At 30.6% G+C, this 19,928-nt stretch overlaps 1 protein-coding gene across 15 annotated transcripts in view; it reads right to left on the reverse strand.

Annotated features, from left to right (window-relative positions):
* The window catches only part of Nrg (Neuroglian), a 100,452-nt gene that overhangs the window by 58,182 nt on the left and 22,342 nt on the right, over positions 1-19,928 (reverse strand). For 4 of the 15 annotated variants that reach the window (XM_071887112.1, XM_071887118.1, XM_071887108.1 and 1 more), the window contains exon 2: positions 9,086-9,168. The exons of the other annotated variants lie outside the window; for them this stretch is intronic. The gene's annotated coding sequence lies outside the window, so the exon portion shown is untranslated. The remainder of the gene's footprint in view (positions 1-9,085; positions 9,169-19,928) is intronic. 15 annotated transcript variants of the gene reach the window in all.

Raw genomic sequence — 19,928 nt, forward strand, 5'->3', positions numbered from 1 at the left:
AGTTGGCGGCGTCAACCCCCTCCCCCTTTTCATACTCCATTTATGCTAGATACTTTATACATTGTACATACGTGTATGTATATTCAAACATGGAAGCATTTATTCAGGAGGAAAACATAGGATAATTATTATATTTAAGGGAAAGATAAATCATCAAAATGTGACTCATGCAAAGCCCCCTTTTACTTTTTTTTTTTTTTCTTCATTAAATATAAGTTTATTCAATTGAATTATATCTCTTTTCTTCAGTATCTTTTTCCTTCTAAATTTGGTGCAGGGTGGCAATCGAACAAGTTTAATTAATCAGAAAGGTTTTATAATAGTTTCATGATGATAGTACACATTTAAAGTTCTGTTTTAGACAGTTTTGAAAATCATATCTCCGATAGGTGACGCTCCCAGCGTCGAATAAACCGAACTTTCGTATTTTAATTGCCCATGATTTTTTCATTTTTATTTTATTCTTTAAGATGCAAAATTTAATTGGCAACATATCTTATATAATAGCTAGGTATGATTAGATGATATGGTAATTAAATAATGGCGATTCGGCGAATGTCTTCAAAACGTTGGTTTTTCCGAAATAAGTCCGGTTACACTTATTGGATTTGAACAAACCGCACCCATTAAAATCCTTACATGACACCAGATTTGATGGCGTTAATTTAAACTCTGTAGTATTCTAGTTTACTGAGTTATTTCAGTTCAAAGAATTTTGCAAATTTCAAATTATGAAAATGAATTGAAACAATTGCTTAATAAAAACTCGGGAGCTAAATTGCATTTGCTTTAGTTTGAAATAATAATTAATTTGTCGAGCCATTATTTGGTAATATATATATCTTTGACGTCAAACGCACGTTCCTCATTACTCCAATGCATGACAACAACTCACTTTTTCAAAAAAAAAAAACAAAAAAACAACTTAAGGTTCTCGCCTCAAGAATGCCACGCATTATTAAAAAGGAAGTTATATTCCTTCACCCTGTATAATCAACTCCTCGAGTCTTTCACAATTGAATGGATGAACTATTTATTTAGTTCGTTTATTTATTAGAAGATTATAATCTCACACATTCTTTGAATGAATCAAATTTAATAAATACTATTCAAATAAAGTTTGCCTCTCTTAAACAAATACACTGTAGGGAATTATTATTGTCAATACCGGGTGCGTCATAAGTCTTTATAAACGTCTTAGCATTTTTTTATTGGTTATACTTGGATAATAATGAAGTGAATACTACTTTTAATAGATCCATTGTGGGTCTCCTTTATATCCTATTTCATAACTAGATGCATTGAAATCAGTCAATTGTATTTTTTTAAAATAGGGATTAAACCACATAATATAATTATCTTGCGATCTTTTGAGTTGATTATATGTATGAACCAACTTTCTTTTTCAAAAGGCTATGAAGAAATTATCCATGAAGTAAAGACTTTCATCTCTACTATCGTTCGAGCAGTCTTAATTACCCTAAATCAGTGGTTTCAAACCTTTTGGATATAGCGACCCATTTTAGAACAAACAATCCCCAATTCTTAAAATACCTTAAATATATGAAAAACCCCATATTTTGCAATCATGAATTAGAGTATATTTATTCTTAAAGAAACTATAAATTCCGTAAATTCTTAATCGGAGAAGAAGCTTACCCGGTCACCATGATGTTGGAGGTCAACTCCTACAACGCTTCATACGGAACTGTTGATGTTTTTGAGTCAAGAAGGGCCTCTAAAGCAAACTCATTTCACTTCCTACCAGAAGACTTGACATGGTATTCTAACTTTTCTAACAAAAATTTAGCCACTAATAGAAAAAAGAATCTGCTAAATGCTGTCAAATTTGGCTAATCTAGTACAAAATGGGTTAATTTGGTAATACTGAGGGGAGGAACAACAGCGTGGCACAACCAAAAAAAATAACAACAAAAAAACAGAAACCAAACGTTTTCAATATTGATTCATACGTTATATTGAGTGACATAGGGAACTGATACATTTACATAGTATTTTATTTTATTTATATAACTGTCTTAATCTGTTTTTCAGAGTGTTTTATATAATTTGCACAATTGACTCGAAATCATTTAATGACCTCTTGGCATTAGTGCCAAGGGGTTGATAGTGTTGCTGAGTTTCCAGAAACATCAATTCGGAGACGTGCTTCCCAGTTACACATTTCTCCACGCAGTTTAAGGCGTATTTTGAAAACTGATTCGAGAATGTTTCCGTAGAAAATGACATTAGTACATAAATTGATACCGAGAGATCATGATCAACATGTTGAGTACAGTTATGCAATCCTAAGGTTGTTAGGTGAAATTGAAGATTTTTCGTCTATTTTCAAATCGCGGTCACCATTTAGCTGATATAATTTTTCAATCATAATAATAAAAAAAAAATGTAATGACCAAATAAACTTTTTATGAAAACCAAATTTACTGATTTTTTCTTTGAACAAAGTTATAGGCAATCCAAATGCCCTACCCGTTAGAAAGACTTATGACGCACTCGGTATTAACACACCAAAATATTCGGCTTTCTTTATTGTATATTAAAGGAGAGCCACTCAGGAATAGCCCTAGGGGCACTTCTTCTCTCTCTTGATGAGGGGTGTGATTCTTATCTCCTTCATGGAAGAAGGAAATTCATGAATATATAATTATTAGATATACAAAAAAAGGGTTCATCTACAAAGTAAAAATAAACAAAAACTTTTTCATATTTACAAATACAATATATATTTAATGAGTCTGTATTAAGTAAATACTCGAATGTTAAAAAATAAAATAAACAGGTGTTGAATTCTCCTTGCATCACTACGCACACTAAATAGGTACGTCATATACATCAATATAAATATGTGTAGTATTAGAAAAAAAATGGATGCAACGTCGACTAAAAAAATGAATGTAAACTCCGGTATTGTATTTCACGTTAGAGTTTTTTAAATAAACAAAACAAAAAAGCAGGGAGCTGATTTGACACCTTAGGTAGGTGGATTATAACTCTATATTTTATTATTAAGATAACATTTAGAACAGTCATTCCCAACCAGGGCTCCACAGTACACCGTCTAGAATTCTGTGAGGTTATCAAACTTTAAAAAAATGTATTTTCTAATAAAAGGTCATGAAGTTCATTTTTCTAGAGAGGATAAAAAAATACCGGTCTTGGATAGGACCGGTCCTAAGACTGGACTGAGCCGAATAAATAAGGACCAACATAAAACTAATTAAAGTCACTTCTATGGTGCTGAGACTCGATAAATCGAAGATCCATTTACCCCCTCTTCGATCATAAATTATTTATTCTAGACTGATATTAGCGTCCAAACTGAAATTCCAATCTAGACTAAAATTAAGACCGTGGACTGAAATTTCCTTTCCTAAAATAAAAAAAAACATTTTTTCCCCTTTCGAATTTATTTTCTGCAAAAAAAATTGCTGACCAAATTTTACAACAAGATCGGTCCAGACCAAATTAATTTAAATTTCAATATGTCTTGAACCGGTCTAGTATTTCCAGTCAGAAACTCAACAAAAATAAGGTCATCAAATTAAGTATTTATTTTAATCCTAAACACAAATATTCAGACAAAATTAGTTGCTCCCAACTCTTTGCCCAATAAGACATCTGCTTAGGGCAGAGATCCTCAACAGGCGGCCCGCGAGAGCATTTCATATGGTCTGCAAAAATAATTAATAACATTGAAAATAATAGACTGAAGCCTTAAAAAGAGTGAATTTCATCAAAGATTTCAAAACTTTGATATTTGCAATGGTGTATTTCAACTGGTTAAGGACCCATTTTCATCCCTGCTCAATGATGTATGGAATGGACAGGTTCATCCAAACATTACTGGACTGCAACTTGAGTTGATTGATCTGCAATCAAATGATGAATAGATTAACGTGTTCAAATCATCATCATCTACTGAAAATTATTGGATTGTATTGACGCTAGAGTTTGAGCTAGTATACAATTGGGTCGTCGTGTTTATGGAATGATCGGATCAGCATGGATATGAGAGTCTGTTTTCTCTTAAATGAATCTCGTGAAAAATAAATATTGTACTAAACTCACTCATGATCACTTAGATACAATAATGAGAATTGCCACAACCTGTCTGGATGCAAACTTAAAAAAAATATATATATAAATAAATAGCCCAGAATTCACAAGCAAATTAAATTAACTAGATTTGTAATATGTATAAATACAAAAATTAATGTTACATTATTTACTTCTCAGTTAAAATTAAAGACAATATTTCGTTAGTGTGTCCCGCAAGATTATCACTTTATTTCATTTTGAGTAACATCCAAAAACTGTTGAGAACCTCTAGTTTAGGGGCTTAGCAGTGATGAAAATGTAAGAAATCAATTATATAGAAGTTTGTAGGTACACATTCTTCAAACAAAAGGAATCTTATTAACTTAGTTAAAATTCTTATGAAATAATAAAAAGTCAAATCTAAGCATTTTTTCTTCAAAAAAAAAAAAAAAGTGACATACTTTGGTAAATCATTAGATTATATTCCTTTCTTCAAGTTCCTTTATCACAAGATCTCTCTCTCTCTCTCTCTCTCCTTATTAAAGTATTTATTATACAACAACTTTTATTTTTTATTCTTTTTGAAAGGTAAGTCCAACTTTTTTTATTCTTTGATGATGTGTTAAAACATAAGTAGAATCTATTCAGCAAAGTGTCAAAATCAGATAAGTAGATATATACAAGGAGTATTTAAGCACTTACTTTCGGATTCTACATGTTGGACCCCAAAACAAAAATTGAATGAAGAGCTAACAAAACATATAACATGACGTTACATCGCTAACACAAGAATACCAAATGTATTTTGATGTCAGCTGTCGATTCCTTCGTGTCACTTGATAAGTCTTAAGTCCATAATTTACTCTTACTAATAAATAAACAAAGTTATAGGCTAATATTAGATATATTATGGGATATGTGGGGGGAGAGAAATCAGCATAAAAGATTAAAAAGCACAAACATCAACCGTTTTTCATTTTATACCATTATTATATTCTGTTTCCAAAAGGATAGGGGAATACAAGTTATTGTTGATCCTTCGTCGTATATATATATATATAGGCCATCAAATTATTTATATGAAGAAATTTTGGCTATCATATATCAATACAAATGTATAGCTACGCTTTTAATCAACGATTTATTATACAATACTATAATACTGTATCGAATATGATTTGTAGGATGTTCCTGTTATGAATATATGAAATTAATTTAAAAAATTGTGGAGAAATAATATATCAACAATGTTCTGGAAGTACTTAAACAGTTGGTATGATTGACTTATTTGGCTTTTTTGCTCTTTCTTTTTGAGGAAAGGAAATGTTTTTTGATAGAATAACGATGTGATCAGAAACTATCGGAGGTAGCCGAACTTTTTCGGCCTTTTTTAAACTTTGTGACCCATTTTGAGAACAGAATAACTTTATTTTCATATATGTATGTAAATTAATAAATTCTCATTTAATGATATTTTGGCCTCTTACAGCCTCCTTGGAGTAATTTGGATCTACTAAGGGGTTAAAGGGGCTTGTTACATTTATAATCGATCCACTTTTTCATTATTTATTTAATACAAATTTTGAATCACTTGTAATAAAAAAAAGGTCAAACATATACTATATTATATATATTTTAAAGGTTTATAGTGAAAAATTGCAATTTAAATTTGAAATGGTTACCAAGAACGCAGTTATGTATTAACTTGCTTAATGTGAGGATCCTCTGTCCTGCTTTTTTATCCCGAATAACAAAACTTTTATTCAGGATATCCCCAATAAATTACCTTGAGGAGTAACCTTTGACTTCTAATGCTAATATGACTATAATTTATCATTATATTATAATTAAAGGCTACACAAATCATACTAAATTCGTAATTTGTATGAATACATATTAAATGATGGTATCAAATAATATCACCTTCGAAGTTGCAGCAAACTACAAATAAAGATCGTAAAAATTCCATGAACAGTGACAGAAAAAAATACATGATGGATTCTATTTGAAAGGTCGTATCAGAGCTACACAAAGTCGTATATATATCAAATAAAGACTTCTGGCTATAGTTAATATTCCTAGATATATCAGTCCGTCCTATAAATTAGAATATATGTATAGTCATATTTGACCGATATAAGTCAATGGAATATTGATGTACGTATATATTGAAGACATAAAACACTAAAATCGGAAAGGTTTCATTTTCTTGATTTTTGTTTAAGATTTTTTGTTTGTTGACACGTCAGATATGCATATAGGTGCATATTGATATCGAATATTTGATCATCTGTGATTTGATGGATGAGTGAAATACTATTGATAAAGAAAGGACTCCTAATTAATATTAACCTTGGGAATCGGCATTTAACTATTCACCTCATTAGGAGATAATTTAATTAATATATCCTTCCCTCCCCCTCTACTGATTTAATTTCTTTCTTTTTCCCCATTCATCTCATCTGTTCTAATTCAATATTATTTGTATATTATGTTGACTAAATAGTACATTCCATCTGTGATCTTGTAGAACTAATATTATATACATATGATTGTAACAAAATAACTCATATAAAGGCTCTCTGTCCCGCGTTAAAGGATTTTTTTTAAAACGCAATTTTCTCTCCAACCAGTCATCAGATTAAAAAAATATTTCTATATTTTGAAAGCTTGATGGTTTTTAATTTATTTTATTTAATAAATTCACCTCCAACCTCAATTTCAGTCTTTAAACGAGGCCGAAAGTCCTGGAATTCCTTCTCGATCCGACCGATTAGTTCATTTTTTGTGTTGCAAAGAGTTCGGTTGGTTTGTCATAGGGTCTCACACAAATAACCCATGGGATTCAGATCCGGTGAGTTTAGAGGCAAAAAGTCGGGCAAGATGAAGTCATCAAAAATGTCCTGGATCCATTTGAGACATTTTTTTGGATTGATGTTGACTCAATATCAACATTAGAGTTCTCAAATTCCCTCTTAACCTTACAAACGAATGTCTTATAGAGTTCCATTTGATGTTGTCACTCCCGGCGCGGATTCCAAGGAGGGATCCCCTTTTCCAAATATTTGGGAGAACGAAATCGTCAATTGATTGCATTTTTTCCCATTGGTGCAGGTTTGAGCAAGTTATCCAAGAAAAACAAAACAAAAATAGCTGCTTAAATGCCCAAGTTTACCCAAGAGCGGACGCCGAAGTGACGTCAAAGATAGTAAGCGCACCCTGTAAGAATGTAGATAATTGTATCTAATCAGACAAAAAGATGGTTTGACTGGAAGAAGTTGTAATAGTAATAAAAATGATTCCTCTACTTTTAATATTAGCTTCATCAAGATACAGCATTCACAACACATGAAACACATTTTTAGATAGATAAATATATTGATAGGGAGAGAGTGAAGGGAAGGAAAAGCGGAAAAGCAAGAAAGCTTGTAACTATTATTATTATTATGATAGTTGTACTGATAAAATGTGCATTGATGTATTTTTATATACTATCTATAAGAATATTAATAACGATTTATATATATACAAAAATATATACTTAAATGTAGAAAATCTAGTCTTTTTATGATTTAAATTTAGAGCTTTCTCCAGGGATCAATGATTAAATTGGTCAATATACATTTAGGCTAGGGTTGCCAATAAAGTCCCTTTTCGAGAAAAGGTGAAAAATTGAGGGTTCAAATCCGTTTCTTTTCATTAGAAAATACGATTTACAAACTTTTGAACGATTTCTATGAAAAATTTAAGGTGTCCCAAAGTTTGAAATTTTACATATTTTTGGGAAAAAACAGGATTTTGTTGAAGTATCATGCGTATTCTTCACATTACAGGATGTTATTAAAATGAACACATTTAATTAAGTTAAATTTCTATCAAAAATATGAGACTGCTTGTGTTGTGGCTCGGTTCGAAATCGAACTTTTCCCCAGTTTGCTCTTATACAATTTTTTTAGACCGATATTTCGGTCCAGACAGCCTCCTAGAACATTTGAATGATGTCTTTCCCGATCTAATGATACGGGAAGAAAGTATGAAATTCATTTTAAAAAAACAGATATTCTCAAACCAAACTAAACCGAATTTTACTTCAAGACCTATCCAGACATAACTTGAATATAATTAGTTCGGTCTTGTAATAACTATAACGAAGCCGGTATGGGATTTTCTGACCGAACAGCAACACTAATATATAGGTACATTAATGTACAAATTTAGAGTTGTAGAAAATATGATCTAAAAGAGTGCGAGAGTTTTTGTAGCCGGGAATCTGAAAAGGTTTTTTAATTTTTCAATGCTCTTATCATTATTCTTTACATTCTGAGAAGGGAACATCTAAGTGTAAAGTAGTGATTATGGATAATGAAGAGTAAGACTGACGATTGTTTGGGGATATATATGTTTAAGGATCGACATTGCGGTAATTCCTGTATAAGTCTTGGTTCTTGTAAGATACAGAGTGTGGCTTGTGTTTTTTTCCTTCTTTCATAGATGCTTACAGCTAATTATATAAAATGTCAAGACAGCTAAGCTCCTCCTCTCAAATTAGAAGGGTTACCCCATATCATTTTTCGATTTTTTTTATTTTGACAAAATGGAAGGTCAGTTATATTTGAAATTTAATTTAATTTTTCAATTTTTTTACCAAAAAAATTGAATTGACTGTGATTAGTTATGCATTTTTGAAAAAAAATTTGGAAAAATTTAATATTAAGAATTTTTTGTGTTTCAGCTCTGGATTTCGAAATTTTTTTCCAAAAAATTTATTTATTTGAGAATAGTTGTATATAATTTTTCTCCGAAAATTAATTTTAGTAATTTTTTTGTGAACAGCTCTAGATTGATGAAATTTCTTTCAAAAAGAAATTAATTTTTTATTTCAATAGCTGTGGATTTTGGAAATTTCTTTCCAAAAAATTTAATTTTCAAATTTTTTCCCCAAAATTAAACCCCCCAAAAAAAAAAAAAAATATATATATATATATATTTATATTAATAATAATATATAAAATTGCCGACACACCTGACCATGTATGAAGAAAATTATTTTGTTTGTAAAAATCATGCTAACTTGCTGTTGTTGTGTTAAAGGGCCTCACATTTTCACTAAAAAGAAGAGGGGAGAAATATGTTTTCCATACGAAAAGTAAACATCCTCTAGGATTCAATGCTTACCTGTAATCAAAATAATAAAAACAATAATTAATATTTGAATTAAAAGAATACATGCACATCAAGAAAGCATAAAATATGTGGATTTATAATCAATATCAAATTGTTAAATAATAATACGCCTCTAAAATACGTCATGTGTTCATTCACAAAACAAACATAATTTGCCCGAGTGTTGATTGTTCCCCGCCATTGTATGAAACTATATAATGTTATTGAATATCGAATAGGTACACATTCAACTATTACTCAGATTGGGATTTTTGTCTTGTGTATGCTTGTACTGTGTTAATGGTTTAAATACCTAGTTCGTCATCGCTCATGTTAGTAGAGTAGTTTATATTATGTACCTGAATATAATATATCCGGGTGGGTTCCTTATAAATATCACCTTAGTCTTACTCCTCCACGTTACTCATTTTTCTCTCGGTCATCCCGGATTCCAGTTGATGAATATACAGCGTGTCTTACACAGCTCTTCAAAACACAACATATAGTATTGTACCGTCATCCAGGGCCACACTTAACAAGTCTTAGGACTGAACTACATTCCTCAGTCCTAAATAAAGATTGTCACAATAGTAGTATCAATATATACTATTAGATTTGAAAAACCTATGCATTTTTTGCGTGCGAGTTTTGTTGCTGTTGGTAACCAGAAAAGTGGTTTTAATTATTTTATAAGACTGTTATTATTGCTTTAGAGAATACTTTTAAGTATTAAGTGTAGCCTAATATACTTGAAATGCGAGTGGCACTGATGATTTGTTGAGTAGTTATAAGTGAACGGCCCTATGGGGCTCGGAGTAGAATTGAAGGTCGGCATCAGAGTATTTTTTAGCCCATATTTTCTTGGAGCTGATCTAATAAAACGCCATGATAGTTTAAGTGCACATTTTTAGAACTTTCTCAAAATTTTCAGGCTTACCAGATGATTGCTTTTGTTTTCTTTAACATACTGCTAGGTATGTCTAAAACTGTCATCATTATTTTACATCCATTAAGAAATAACCTGTAAGTATTAAGTTTAATTACGACTGTTTTTCCTCATGAAATACAAAGTGTAAGACTGAGGATTTGGAGTAGCCCCTGTTGGACTAGAATTTGAATTGAGGATCTAAATCGGAATAATTACAGGCATTATTTCCTTGCTAGTTGGGGTATTGACATTTATGTTTATTGCCTTCCTCTCAGGGCTGATTGCAGCTGATTAATAAAACATTATGACAGCTAAGCAACTCTTCTCCCAAAAATTCTTCAGATTATTAGGGTTTCCATATTACTCTTCTTTTTTTTTTTACACATCTAAAATCCACACGATTAACGACCATACATAATATTTTAGTCAACGCATAGGCTCCTATAATTAAAAATTTCATATGATGAATAATATGTCACACTCCTTCTCATCTCAGAAACTGTCATTTGCTACACTTATTGTTATGTTATTATTTTAATTAAGTTCCACGTGAACTCTCAAATAAATAAATAAACAATCCTCACACACACGTCACTTGAGGGTGGTGCTTTTGTATGTATACATACGAATATATTGTACTACATAATTTATATACATATGTATGTATATGATTACTATTTAGATGTTGTGGATTCGTCGTCCCATAGATAAGGGGATTAAGAGTTAGCAAGGAGAGGCATTGGAAGAAGAATAATAATAATAAAAAACGACAAAGGGATTCTATTTTTGTTTATGGTATATGCGTAAAGTTAAGATATTGGAAGACTCAAAAGAGAAAGGATCTTGTACGTAGAGGATCGATGAAGTCATTTGTTATTTCCTTCCTTCGTCTTGGTCTGAGTATATGTAGGTATTCAGTAGTCTGCAGGAAGAATGGAGGAGAATGATGATGGTCTTATTGAATTTTTATGATAGGGAAAGGGGTCGTCGTGCATATACATACATAAATAATGCGAACATAATATTATGTACAATGTAATATCCCTAGTACTCACCCCTGACTGCTTTTTCAATAGTTATGAGCCATTGGAGAATAATTAGGTTTGTACCATTCTACCAAACAAATTTTCCTTTTGTTTTATTCTACATAAGTACCTAGAGGGGGATTTATTACATATATTGATCCTCAATTTGAGCACCTTCCTTCACGACATATATATATATATTAGTGTTGGATTCCAGTAAAAACAATTGAGTTGGAGTTTCTGAATTAGGGATAATATGTGGTATATGAGAACTAGCATCAAGAAAATCCCAATTTATTATTTTACTTCCTATATAAATACCGCCCAATACTTTATAGAATTAATGAATGAGTCAACTATTGGCCAATCATTCAAATTTGTAGGATGAGCTATGAAATACAATATTTGTAGCTATAGTTTGTAACTTCTACTTGATTTAAGGCAATTAAATTGCCCCCAAATTGTACCCTCTCTAATAAAATCTATCAATCTTTTATTGTAACTACCATTATTGGTCATTTTAGAACAATTTGCAACACACCCAAACGATTAATAAAGAGTCATTTGTGGACAAAGATTAACGATAATTCGTGAAATAGTGATTTCATGATCGTGGCCTTTTTATATACGATTGTAAATCCTTAAAACCTCTTTATCCATCTGTTGTTCATCTTATAAATGATAATTTTAAATTTTATTTATTCAAAAGAAGTGATTTTTTTTAAACGTTGGAAAGCAAGAAAATTTAACACCAGATGCATTGTATGCAAAGAGTAGTTCCTCTGATTTTTGTCTATTTCATTTTAAGTCTTTTTTAAAGCCACTGCATTAATAATCCAAAATTTAAAATTGTCCTTCCCTATTATCCGAACATAATACTCCATGGTTGGGGCACACACCCAGTGGCACTGGCCCAGTTTTTATCGTCCTTTGATGATGCCATCTTTATAATACAGACATTCCTTTCAGTGCAAACGCGGATATCAACATTAAGAAATAATTCATGATTGTTACTAATTTGATACACCACTGGTCAGGCGGTTTCATCGATCAATGAACAAACTGGACAGCCTTTTCCTAAAGTGGGCCAGTTGAGATCCTTCGTTAGTTTACTTACCAAAGAAGATGGGAAACTTAAATATATAAAGCATAATTTCTTGAATAATAGTTACTAGGTCAAAAAATTAAACTTCCACGATACAAATTTAGCCATAGGATTGGAAGTTGCCCATCCGTGCCATATTTCAATGTTAGTTTCAGATAGGACAGAAAAAAGAGATCCACATTTTGTAAATGTTATAAATTAGTAGATCCAACTGTAGGCCACATCACTAATAATTATATAACATGTGTGTACCTACAGGCTATGGACCCATGATCTAAAATCATCATAAATAAATATATAGATGCATCTGCATGTAATTTAATTTAAATTCATACTACTATTTAGAAGCCATAAAAGAGCTGCAGAATCCCTCTTATTACATCACCTGTCTACATGTTCATTAAGTGTTGTATGAATGTAAACTTGTTATTCTACCTTCCAAGAGTCCGTATAAATTACATTCCACGTATCTACTCATAAACAATAATTTCTTCATCTATTTATATATTATCAAAATGAACCGAAGATAGAGAAGCTTCAACTAATTATGTCTATAAATAAATGAAATGCACTTCATTAAAACAATACATTCCGTTGAGTTGACTGGGTAAAAAGACAAAATAATATAATAACCATGGGTTTTCTCACTAGTGGCCATTTTTAAAATATGTCCAATAAACAAGAAAGGTAGCCTACTTATTTGCACAATTTCTAATCATTATACCTACTCGTATTTGCATTCCTTTACTGATTAACCGATCATTCAAATTCAAAATTAGTTCAAATCTTTATTTCAAACTGTACTATTGTTTATGTCCAGTTTGAATAAAAATGAAATGCCAATTAAGTTCCGTAATTAGGGTACACCCAACGAGGTTATTATGATGATTCTTAGGAAGCTAATGTGCAAATCCTCCCTACTGCAACAACTGCAGTCATAGTTAGTCACATAATTCTATTAAGTCTCACGCTTGATTGAAGAAAAAATCATTGTAAAAATGAAACGTTTCTTTTTTTTAACCCTCAATAAGAGAACATCATTTTTATACCGCTGTTGTTTGTGAACGGCATAAAAAAAACCAAAAAATCTATTGAATTAAGTGAATAACAGTTGACCGATTATAATATTATATAAAATAAAAGCTACCATATTACATTTTTTTAACTACCGTTGTACGTCATAATTTCTCACATTAAAAAGACCGAAAAGTCCAAGAAATTAAAAAGAAAAGTAAAGGAATGTCTTGTTAGGAAAACAGTTAATTAAAATTAATCAATCTCGATTAAAAAAATGGTTAAATATACAAATAAATCATACACAAAGCATTATTGAAATTATTAAAGAATTGCAAATAATCTCTGATTTAATATTTAAGTAAAATACTGCAAAGTATTGGCAGATAAATTACATATTAATAAATAATGGGGTGTATAATATCCCAGTTCACTAACGGAGCCTTATAAAAAGTCGTTTCAAAAATAGAAAGGAATATGATTTAATAAAAAAAACAGTTTATTCAATAAAATATCGACACAACTTACTTTAAAAAAAAGACTAATAGAACTCTTAGCTACTCGAAAACAAACCAAAAGGTCATTTGGAAAGAGAAAGGGCCTCAAATTTTATTTTCGAAAAGCCTGGATTCTCTAATAATACAAAAATTGCCCCAGAGTAATATGTTTCGCATAGGGCCTCGAAATAGCTAAGTCATGCCAGGAAAATGCAAATGTATTGATAGTTTCTTTATTTGTTGACTGATTTTCAAAATTCAAAATTGTGTAAAACCTATAATTAAAACTGAATAATTAATTGTTATTTTATCAAATACTCGACAAGTACTTTTACCATTAAAATGCAGTTGTTATTATAAGCTTTGCGTATTCTTATTACAACCCCCCCCACAACTAACTAATTTTATAGGTCTATTTTTTGAAGCATTGAACGTTAGAAACAGCTTTATACTCTATTGTTCCGTTTTATAATCCATAATTATAATTAAAACGTACAACCATTTCTTATTTCCTTCTCAATAGCATGACAAAACATATTTCTTAGAAATAACCTAGAAGGAAGGATGTCTTAGTAAGGGAATAACATCAAAAATTGGTTGTTTAGCACACTGAGCGTAGGGCAAGCGGCCAGAAATGGAGGATCTAATCGATTTTTATGCATCAGAGAACGTAAGATTACATATATGTACGACATAGATATCAGATTGAGCAGGTCAATTGAAGTTGCAATTAGACCAAATATACTCATAATCCGCAAATACGTTAATTTTTCCACTTACGTATTTAAGTGTTGAATATCAGTTGTATAATCAGAATTTGATAGCTTTTATCCCATGATCAAAATCAGTAAATCTCAACCGGGACACCACAAGGTTATCTATCAAGATCATCAAGAAATGTATTTACTAAAAAAAGTTCTTAAATTCTGAAAAAAGATAATTTAGAAAATTTGAGCTCTGGACAAATGAAAGGGTTGTAAAGATACTGTTTTATATCTTACAGTTTACGTTGCCATTTTAGCAAATCTCAAAGGCACATGTTTGTTGTGCCCTACTCTAAAAAAACAACACGTGGGTTCTACACACCCGATTTTTGAGTAATTATAAAATAATAAATGGTTTTTTAATAGACTCAAGTCCGATTAGAATCCATTTAAATGTACATAAATAAATGATTTTATTTAGCTATAATAGTCAGAGTTACGTCAGATTTTAATCGACAGTCATCATACTTAAAGTGAAGTGAAATGGAAGGGGGTATTTAGAGAGAGAGAGACAAAAAAGATAAGTTTTTATCTAATATTTCTAATTCAACACAAGTATTTCGAAAGGTATGTTCATACTATATAATATATTCTTAGTAGATATATAATGATGAAGTTGTCAACACGTTTGTCAATCATTTGTCACTGATTAAGTGGATAGGTATATTTTATAAATTACTCTATATTTTTGACTATGTACAAATGTATAACATTCGTACCTGTTACTGAAGACTAAAAGGTGTCTTTAAACATTAATTTTTTAATAACGTCTGGAGTACCCTTTTCTTAAATTCATTTTACCCCTTGTGTTGGCAACGACCCTGAATTAATATGTTCATTATAATATCCTAGGTAAGAACACAAGACCCTGAATACACGCAACTTGACCTATCTGAATGAACAAGTTACAACTTTTACCTATACTCTAACTCTTTTTCTTAATAAGAGCATGAGAATCATTTCCCATTTTCCCTCCCTGGGGTGATGAACGATAGATCTGGTAGTGTTGTTGTTATTTTGACCAGTAAGAGATCATAGCGTGTCGGAGAGAAGTATCATGATGATATTTATAAATTTTTGTGAGGAGGTTTAATAATTATGTATTCTTTTCATGGAAAAATAGTAATGAAAAAAAAAAATGAAAAAATCTTTCATAATATTATCAATTCACTATTCTCTTCTTTTTTTTTAAGAAAGATTTTTTTATTATAAGAAATGAATTGAAAAAGAAATGACTAAGGGAGTCAATGGATTATTTTTTCTTTAAAAACATAAAATATTAGATAGATAGATTAAGAGTATAGATATTATTTAACCATAATAGATATTGAAAAGGTGGAGCTTATAGTACCAATGTGGGTATTGAAGTGTATAATATATTAGTGGCTAGATTTAGTAGATACAATAAAAAAAATTAAATAATATAAAAAGAACAAAAAAATCTTATATTTTTTCTTTATTGGTCAAAATAAATATTTTCGTTTTTTGTTTTTTTTTTGGTTAAAACAATTTAATTCAACAACTATTTTTACTGAAGTTTATGGGTACCTATAAGAAATGAATTATTTTACAGCATAGTACCTCGAAAAAATACGATTATTAATTCTTTACAAAAACACGTGGTTTTATCACTTTTTGATGAGGTAATACGTTTGCAACACTGAAAGGTCACAAGTAAGATTTGCGTATATATGTTTGTTGAATGATCCATTGATTATATAATTGCAAAAACATCCATGAACATTTTGAGCTCAAAAGTTGTCAAACTACTCGAAGATTACAAAACGAATGTTTCTAATATTATACGTATGGTGTTATAGGATTTAATCAATAGCATATTTTACAATTTATTGACCAATATAAAACTGCCTTAAATTGGCCAATATCATGGACTTGTTGACATACTTTATATTATTGTAATACTGATTTGGTCCAATTTTCATGGTATTTTATTGATACAAAAGTCCTACAGTGTGTATTTGCGAATCGTGAACGAATTTTCCTAAGTTCAACTGTATCAAGATTCTCCAAAAGTACAGGTAGGCATACAATAGGACTTTATATTAACAATTAATAGCCACTCTTGGTCTCCAACATATCCTCGATCTTAGGCATTTAAAGCCCTTCTTCAGGTATTCTTCCAGCATGTCAGTCCACTCATTAGGACATTAGGACATCCACATGAGAGATGGTATAGATCTTTCTCTCGATGGTGCTCCAAATCTCACAGTAAAGAGGGTTGAAGTCTGGTGAAAACGGAGGCCACATTGACCAGTGCCAGAAATTCTGCACACAACTTTTGAGCTAATTTTACCCACCACTTCCGGGCTTCTCTCAAGGCCCTTGTTGTAGTCATTCAACTTTTTAATCCTGGAGCAGTGGAAGATGCGGGAGATCTCATCACAAGGATCAAAACTCATTCCTTGTGAGATTTATTTTGCCCTCCATCTCATTTGTCCTTGCTCTGATGAAGAAGTTACTTTCATAAAAAATTGTTTATTTTTATTGTCTAAACAGTTTAAAATATGTGGAAAATTGGTAAATTATTTAAAAAGTCAATGCAACATTTACAATGTTCCATTCAGGATTCACTTAGACACTCTGTAAATTGATATTTATCAAAAAAATTATTTTTCTTCATAAAGATACCCATTGTATGTTTACTTACATATCTGCCTAGAGCAGATCTTACCACTACCCCTCCTTCCCTTTAAGTAAATCCAGAACCAACACGAAAGGCTCGGTTCTTGGAATAGAAAGCGTTGTTTTGAGTCTTTGTAAAATGTACAATCGTGTGTAAAAACAACATTTTTTACATGTTTTAAAAACATACAACTTAAACAGTATTATACATGAAGAGAAAGGGGAGACCTGAGGGGGTTAAATACTAAAAGAAAGAGCAGTTCAGTACATACATACATAAACACACCACACTAAAACACCAATAAGGAGCAGTCTGAGAGATTATATTAATCTTTTTTCCATTACTACAACTGTTTGACAGATCACACATAACAAAGAAGAAAAGAATCCTTTTTTTTTTAATTTTACGAACACTTAGCATGTACAATGTACATATTATATACAGGCGTTCCAGTTGTGTGTCATATTATATATATATATAATATACATAAAAAAAGCGAACCCTATAAAATAATAACATGTCCTATACTGTTATTATAATTTATGTTATTATTTCAAATGGCCTTTTTTATGGGACATTTCCCTGATTAAATGAATTGTGCAAGTTTATTTATGTTCATTACAAATAAACATCTAATAATATGTAAATTAAGAATGAAGTGAAGATGTTCATAACGAACTAGCAATAAGAGTAATCACGTCACAATGGTACCTCCAAAAAAAAAAACCATAAACAACTTCTTGGTATTAAGGTGAGCTGTCCATTTAATTCAGAACTTTAAAGAAGTTTAGTCCAGATCCGTCTCAACGATTTTTTATACATCAATTGTTGATGATGTCATGTGTGTTTTAAAATAGTGAACGTTGACCTACAATAACGTCGGATGAAGTTAAATGTATGTTGTATAAATCATATCTGTACAACACATATATCTGAATAGGGGAGGAAATCTAGGAACCATTCTTGGCTATCAAATGAAGACAGTACAACAGTTTCACAAAAGGTTTATGCGAGTTTAATTCATCAAATTTCAATGTACTAACTAGGAGCAAGAAATATTGACGAATGAAGGAGAAGGCAGTAATTGTTAATAGATGATATTAATGTGATAACACGAAAAGCAATGTATATTTTATTAGTTATGACTAGAAGAAATGTATTCGTTAATGAATTTTTTTGCATGATGATTACGAGAAGAATTAAAACAATCCTTTTAAATGTTACATCTAACAAAAAAAATTAATATTTTATTTCCTTGGCAAAGTAAAGACGAGACTAATTGTGACATAGAGGGACCAAACTTTAATGAACAATATTAACACTGAAGCAAAGCACTTAATATGGAAACTTGGTCTAAGACTGATTCAGACCACTATTTTTGAGAGTGACAACAATACCAAAAAAGTGGAAATCTGATTTCAAATCTAGATTTCTTAAAATAAAATATTTCAGTTCAGAGCTTCTCAATTATTTTACAGTGTGTACTATCACTATTGGGACACTTATAAATAATATGCTATCAAAAATATTGATGAAGTTCCTCTACGCAACACTAGGCTACAGTTTGAGAACCACTGTTTTGGATAATGATGTGCTTTGTAAACAAGGAACATATTATAACGAAAGGAAGGGATCATAACATGATGACAATTGGATTTTATATTAACATATCTCGCATGACGTCATTGCAAATTTGCTCATTTCAAAATATACTTGACATTATCGATAGATAGTTTTTATTAAAAAAATCAACGCAGATCTAAGTTTTATGTGATACTCATTCAGACAAAAAACTGTCAATACTAAGTGTACATCAAGTATTTACCTTTATTGTATTCTGCAACTTGTCCTCTAAAAAGAGACTAAAAAAAGGCCCAACATCAGTATGGGGTAATTCTTCCCCTCTATAGAAATATAATTTAATATGTAACTTAACAAGAGCTAATTTGAATTCAACCAATCAACGTTTCGAACATTGGTAAGAGGAAAAGAATCCAGGCAATCTACAGCTAACAATAAAATACTATGTTTATTTTGATGTAAGTGGAGTAACACCGTGATATATCCATATATTTTTTTAATCCTGTCAAATATACATACTTTGATATAAAATATTAAGGGTATTATTATTTAAAATTGACTGTTGGGAATGGAAGCTGTGCTTAGTATCTCATATACTTAAAGTTGGGGGTAAATGAATAAAAAGGTTTTAGAATCACTTTTACTCTCTTGAATGAGGACGTCAAAAATGTATGTGGGGAGGAGATCTATTATCGCATTAAGCACCCTTTTTACAGATACACACATTCGTATAATCAGCTTTAGATAGAGGTAAAGTAATACTTTGTTCATTCAAAGACCTCAGCATACATACAATAAAAAATCCATATAATTATAAATGAAAGAGTACTCATAGAAACTTACTTAGAACCAATAATATATTGTATATATGTGGGCAGTCAACAAGAAAGCAAGCTGAAAGGATTTTTCTCAAAATTGAGTTTGAACTCTTTGACTAGCAAATAGTCTAAGTAATTAGATATTAATCAATTTTATGTATTTGAAAGGGATCATATTGCTTCTAAATAGAGAGTCACATAAATCAAATGAAGACATTCAACAATAATTAATATTCTTGTGTATCTCATTTGAGAACAAAGGCGATAATTGACCATTATACGTGTATGAAATATCCGGCTCATATAATGTAAAAACCCTTAATTGAA

Source organism: Lepeophtheirus salmonis, chromosome 3, assembly GCF_016086655.4.
Source record: "Lepeophtheirus salmonis chromosome 3, UVic_Lsal_1.4, whole genome shotgun sequence".
Lineage (NCBI taxonomy): Eukaryota > Metazoa > Arthropoda > Copepoda > Siphonostomatoida > Caligidae > Lepeophtheirus > Lepeophtheirus salmonis.